Below are 7,375 nucleotides of genomic sequence, written 5' to 3'. Positions count from 1 at the left end.
ACTCGACGGAAGCGGGGCCAGCACCGCGAGGAACGCTGGCGAAGGCTCCCTCCTCAAAGAGAGCCCTCCAGGAGCGAAGCGAACGCAGTGGGAGGCGCTCGCAATGCGGGCAGCCAGCCCCCTCAAGAGCCGACTCTGCGTGCTTCGTTCCCAAGCAAACCACGCACAGGCTGTGTGTATCCCCACTCGTGATATAACGTGGGCAGGGAGGAACACACAACCTATAACGTGGCTTGCACTCGCCCTTTGCATGCTTTGTCTTAGCGTGAGCCTTAGACATAGCTGCTTATTAGACTTTTTTCTCACAATAGACAGACAACAATAAATATGACTGACACACACAGAGCGCTTCGCTGAATGACAGAAAGCTGACGCTGGCTCCGCCGCACTTGCTTTTATAGCTTCCTGGTCATGACGTCATCCGCCGTGACGTCCCGTTCAGCTATTGGACTGATTTCACATGTGATTCAGAGCGTGGGTCGCAGAAGGCGTTCCCCTAGCGTTTTCGACGCAGCTCGAGTTCCTGAAGAGGAACCTCCGGTTTTGCTGTCTACACGATAACATTGCAACCGCGGAGTTTTTGAAAATCTGCACCCTGGCAGGAGTTTTCAAAAATGTTCGGTTTCAGTGAACTGGTGCTGCGTTTGCGTGTGGACGAACGGCCAAACCGTGTAGAAAAAGCTGCAGTTTTAAAAATAACCGCGTTCATGTGGACAGGGCCTTAAAGGAAACTGAAAGGAGAGCTGTCTGTTGAAACAATGGAAAGGATTATAAAACTCCTTCAAGAAGGAAATCCATCATAAAAGAAGTTGGATGTTCCTAGTCAGCTGTTTCTAAAATTTGTTATAAGTATAAACAAACTGAAAGGAGAGCTGTCTGTTGAAACAATGGAAAGGATTATAAAACTCCTTCAAGAAGGAAATCCATCATAAAAGAAGTTGGATGTTCCTAGTCAGCTGTTTCTAAAATTTGGTGCAAGTATAAACAAAATGGAAAGGTTACAAAAGGAAAACATACAGGCAGACCAAGGAAGACCTCAAAGCCTCAGGACAGAAAACGCAAAGCAATTTGCCTTGAAAATAGAAAATGCACAACGAAACAAATGAAAAACAAATGGGCGGAAACAGGAGTCAATGTGTTTGACAGAACTGTAAGAAACCGGCTGAATGAAATGGGATTTAAATATAGAAAAGCCAAACGAAAACTAGCATTAACACCTAACCAGAAGAAAACAAGGTTACAGTGGGCTAAAGAGAAGCAGTCATGGAGTGTGGATGATTGGATGAATCACGAATCTGCACTGGACAAGGAGATGATGCTGGAACTTTTGTCTGGTGCCGTTCTAATGAAATGTATAAAGATGACTGCCTGAAGAAAACAACCAAATTTCTCAACTCATTTATGAGATGGGGTTGCATGTCAGGTAAAGAACCAGGGGAAATGGCAATCCTCACCTCAACAGTCAATGCACAAGTGTACATTGAAATTTTGGACACTTTTCTCATTCCATCAATAGAATAGAATTGCCACAGAGCAAAGAGTGTTAAAGCTTTTCTTCAGGAAAGGCATATCAACTCAATGACATGGCCAGCAAACCGTCCGGATCTCAATCCGATTGAAAATTCATGACAAGGCTCCATCTTGCAAAGCTGATCTGTCAACCGCTATTCGACAAAGTTGGAACCAGCTTGATGAAGAATATTGTTTTTCCATTAGTGAAGTCCATGCCCCAAAGAATTCAGACAGTCATAAAAGCAAGAGGAGGAGCAACAAAGTACTAACTGTGTGTTTTGGTAGATGATTCCATAATTTTTTCCTCAACATTGAATGATTCCTTATTTTTTTCCTCTACTTGATATGTAAAACAAATGTTCATTAATTAAAAGAGTTTAATATCTTTTTTTTTTTTTTGAGGTATGTTTCACATAACCAGAATGTTGAATTATTAAAATTGTTTTGTGTGATATCTGTGATTCGTTTATTTGTTATGAAGTAAAAAAATTGGGTAAACAACATCTAAATGTGGTGATTCCATAATTTTTGCAAGGGGTTGTAACCACCCTAGCAACCACCCAAAGCAACCCTAGCAACAGTCTAGAACCACCCAGAACTCCCTAGCAACCACAGAGCAAACCTAATCAGTTTTTACATGCACAGAAATGATTAAAATGCAAGGCTGTTCAGATGATCTGCTCCTCAACAGACGTCTTAAAGATATATGTGTGCAAAAGTCCCTTAGCAACTGCATTGCAACCACCCTGGTAACCTCCCACAACACTGACTTTTGCACAATCAAACACCACTCAGATTTTCTGCAGCAGTTGAAAAGACCTACTTAGCAATACGACAGCAATAAAAAGAGAAGCATATGGAAAATTGCAGCATTAACCTGAATGAATGTTCATAATGACATCATGACGGCTTTATGATGCTTTAGTGATTGAGCTGTCAATGATCTGATCATTTGAGTTCAGACTATTATATTCAGAAATATTGTGAACGGAGTGACTCAGAGAGCTTGCAGAGGTTTAGACGGCTTTAAAAGCTCTGTGACGTGACGTCTGAAGGGCCTCCGAGACATTCTAGTCCACTTGAAAGACCTGTCCAAAAGACAGAACTGCCTTCATGCTAAAACCTGACAGCACTTAAATCACATTTGGACTATTGCACTAAAGTATTGTCCAGAATCTGTGAAATGCTCACATAAAAAGTAGCAATCACTTCTGAAAGAACTGATTATAATTTAGGGCTTAAAATAAGTTACTCTGAGAAATGGATTTTATGAAAATGTTGCATGACTATTATTTTATACATGTATGTATCTGGCTTAGCAGATACCTCATTTATTTAAATAACACTATTTAAATGACAAACAATTAATTTAATTAATGTAGAATTATTACATTAATTAAATATATATTTTAAAAATAAATATTTTTTTGAAAAGACATTGAGCTATCCATCATTATTCTGAATTGCCTTAAATAAATAAATAAATAAACACAAACAAATAAATAAATAAATATGTACGAACTCAAGCTGCCGCTGCAGATCTGGATGAAGAACATGTAAATCTGCACCAGATGCTGTAGTTTAGTATTCTTTTTAAAGGGCTGGAACAAAAACAAGGATCCACATTTGCATGTTGTGTCTTCCTGTGCCTGCGGCGGTGGTTGTGGTTGGGCATCGCAGCATGGATGAGTCTGAGCCTGCTGCATCTCGTTCTCTCACAGATGTCTAAACATAAGCAAAATAAGCATTTTTATGCCTTGTACACAATACACTTAGTACACAGAGTCCGGGGAAATGCTTCTTTTTTTTTTTTTTTTGTTGGTTGTACAGCCCTTTACTATCATGTATGCAGAAAGCCAATAAAAGCACTCAGATTTAAGCAAATAAAGTGATGCAAGCCTAAGCAAACACCACTAATGATCGTTTTCAGACAGGTTACCAAACGCATTACACTGCAAATGAGCGACACGACATGAGAACACACAAGTACCATCCCTGACAAATAAGTAAGACTGACAGCGATGAATATTATATGTATTTATTTTTCAAAATGTTGCACTCTATCGCACATCAAACACTACTAAAACTAATAATAATATATTAATTATAATAATATTTAATTATATAATTGTTTATAATAATAAATTATTATAATTATTATTGTTATCATTAGACCTAAACAACACTAAAATTGGTTCAATCCAAATTTTCAATAAAAATTACTTGTTATTAGTCAGTTTTTTGGATGTAATAATATTATGTAAGGAAAACAGGTCAATTTAGCTCAAAGGGAATTATTTTTGATTTTATAGGGAATTGGGACAGAATCATTGTTTTACGGCTGATCAACTGAGTCGGCCAGCGATTCACTGAACGGGCCGTACAACATCAACTCTGCATGGATACTAATATCCAAAATATAGTGAAAACACTATTTATTAGCACAGTAACAAGATCGGCAGTTTAAAGATCAGCAAAACGTAACTCAGAACACGAAACTCTCAACGGAAAAGAAAAGAAACTAAAGTAAAAGAAAGAAAAGGGGAAAGTTTGACTAGACTAGGTGGTGTTTCTCCTCATGGTTTTAGAGGAGCTGCTGGCATGCAAGCCAGAGTACGCTGGAACGGCGCTCGAAGAATTCACGGGCAAAAAGCATGGCTAAAAGCCCTAATGCAAAAAGCAATGACTAAAAAAACGGCAAAAAGCATAATTTGATGGTGTCCTGAGTATTTAAACCGGGCTGTTGGACACATCCCAAATGGTGTCTTGACCAATTAGACATTGTCTTGGGGTTGTGGGTGTTGCTATGTTTCTCCTCCCAATACATGGCCCGAATTTAATTTGATGGTGTCCTGAGTATTTAAACCGGGCTGTTGGACACATCCCAAATGTTGTCTTGACCAGTTAGACCTTGTCTTAGCTTTGGGTGTTGCTGTGTTTCTCCTCCCAATACATAAATCAACATGTTATCTTATAGTCACATGGTCCGAATTTTCCCTCTCTTGCAGAGTATAATTTGGACATGATTTCTATAACAAGAATATAATACATTTTACAAAGTACTGATTGATTGAAACATTTAAAGCATGAAAATTCAAACTCCTGGATAACCCAACATGACATAATCCTATAAACTATTTAATAGTTATTCAAAAGAATACACAATGAGTGATTAGCACATGATAGTCAAATGTGTGGGTTACATGCATAATATGGAGTTATGCATAGAAACGATTAGTTGCTCATAAGTCCTTTTAGCATCATTTAGGTGCATATATAGATGTAAAGGCAGTTTCTGTGCCATTCTGTGAACGTTACGACATGTTCTGTGAAGACCAAAGGTCAAAAGGGTTTAGAAGGAATCTCAGTCTGGTCTTTGTCTTCTAGGTGGGGGGAAACCACCCAACGCGGTCTCTACTAATGATTTTCCTCATGTGATGGCCATGATATGCTGTATCTTTGACCATTAATCTTGGTTACTTGCCCCAAATTTGACAAACTCCTGCCTGAGTTGGAACTATCAATAAGTCTTCTTTTGTTTTAATGCTGTGAGCTGCTCAAAGCTGCTAGTTCGTTAGGCTCACTTCAGACTCGTGGCGCCAGGGTATCGTGGACAGATTTATGACGTTGTCTTGTCAAAAAATTTGTTGTTTACAAAAAATGTAAAGTAAAAAATGTAGTATTACTACTAATAATACAATAACTTTAGTTTGAATTATTATTATGGGACTTAATGCTAAAAAATGGTGAATAATCAACTTTTCAATGGAAAACATTATTATTATTAGAATAAATGGAAAAATGTATAATAATAATAATAACAATAATGGCAATAATAAACAATACAAATAATCCTATTTTTATTTGTAGCAGTACTATTATTATTATACAAAATAACTAATAATAATAAAACTATTATTATGATTATTATTCTTATTAGAAGTAGTAGTAGCAGTACATTTCTTTGTTTCTTTTTTCTTTTCATTTCTTTTTTTTTTTTTACCAGTCTTAACATTGTTGAAGTCCAGCATCAAACTCACTGGTCAGTTTCCAGTATATGTAAACAGACGAGACAAACATATGCATGTCAAAATATCAGATCTGTGCCAACACGTATCCTGATGGTGTAAATGCAGCGCTAGACACGGGTGTAAGCATGACACAGGAGTGATGATCACTACAGTCCTGAATGTGAAGATGCACACGCTAAACGACAGCCTGCGGCTCACGCAGAACAAGAGCCAGGCAATGAAAGCTGATTGGCTGCCGTCCCCGGGGTGTTTGACGGTAAGGGGATGGTGTAGGCTGTAATGAAGACGCAGGCAGTGTATCAGGAAAACCGGAAAAAGATGCGAGGTATTTGTGGAGGCCAGATGTGTGCCGAACATCAAATCCTCTGCAGCGATTCCACTGGAGCGCTGCTACAAATACCAATCACGGTCCCGCTGGTTGCCCTGGCAACAGCACTCCTCTCCAATATAGTGAGCAGCAGGCTTCTAAGGAGACGCTTCTCTTTTTTGACACCCTCCTTCCAGTTTCGAGCCCTTCTTCTCGGTTTATCGGTTTCTCTCCGTTTCACAGGTCTGACCAAAGATCTGGAGCGGTGAGGATGCTCTAGATGGACTCTAGATCTGTCCTCGTCTCTCCGCTGATGAACTTTCCCCTGCGGGACGCACCTTCACATCAAATTTCATGCCTCATGTGCTTCCTGCATGTTTGAGGGTAAAATCTAAGGTTGTTTACCTGCAGTGGACACGAGTTGAGCTCAATCCACAACATTTGTGGCATAATGTTGGAAAAAAAGTGAATATAGCCAAGACATAAATGTTAAAATACTCACTGTTGAACTGTATAGAAAAAATGGCATACTAACCTTTCCTGTGTAACTAGTAACTTTCCTGTTGCTAGTAGTATTATTAGTTTTATTTTAAAAATGACTAATAATAATAACAACAACAACAACACAATAATTATTACTAAAATCATTATAAGACAATGCTACAAATGGCTTACTAACCTTTTTCTGTGTAACTGTCAACCTCAATTGAAAAATAATTATTTCATTATTTGTCATATTTTATTATTAGCAGTAGTAATATTATTTGTAGCTTTTTCTTTTAAAATTATATAATAATTAATAATAATAAACAAAAAAATCTTGTTGATATTAGTAATATCAATAGTGATATTTATTAGTAGTAATAATAGTAGTTTTATAAAAAAAAAAAGTTTAATAACAACACCACCACAATAACCAAAATTAAAAATGGTGAAACAAATATTATTATTACTGAAAACTAAAAACCACTTTACTACTGCTGAAAAACAATAATAACTAGTTTTGAAGGAATATGAGCCATATCTACAGACCAGAATATCATGGAGAGCTCTGGATGGAATCTTTTGTCTTGAGCCAACAAATAACCACCCCATAATCCACCAAACACAGCCCTAACAACCATCCAGAATACCCTAGCAACCACCTAGAACACATTTTGTTAATGTGAGCGATCACGTCATGCATAAATATGATCATGTAACACATTATTGACTCTATATGCATTAAGTAATCCTATTTGTATTTGTAATGGACTTAAATGTATGTGCCTTTGTGAAAACCGCTGAAACGCTGCTTTAGCGTCTTATCTGTGTTCTCTTCCCTCGTACCTGGACTTCTTCTCTGCCTATTCTCTCCATCCATTATTAAAAACAACATGCTGTTCTTTTACACTCTGTTGGGTTCAGAACCACCAGACCGGCCTCTTCCACTCCACTGACACCAGCCCTTATCACTCACACACACACACACACACACACACACACACACACACACACACACACACACACACACAGGTCATCAGAT

The sequence above is a fragment of the Sinocyclocheilus anshuiensis genome, unplaced genomic scaffold (assembly GCF_001515605.1).
Source record: "Sinocyclocheilus anshuiensis isolate Anshui unplaced genomic scaffold, SAMN03320099.WGS_v1.1 scaffold447, whole genome shotgun sequence".
NCBI lineage: Eukaryota > Metazoa > Chordata > Actinopteri > Cypriniformes > Cyprinidae > Sinocyclocheilus > Sinocyclocheilus anshuiensis.
The sequence above is the reverse complement of the archived record's forward strand: the minus strand, read 5'-3'. Positions refer to the sequence as shown.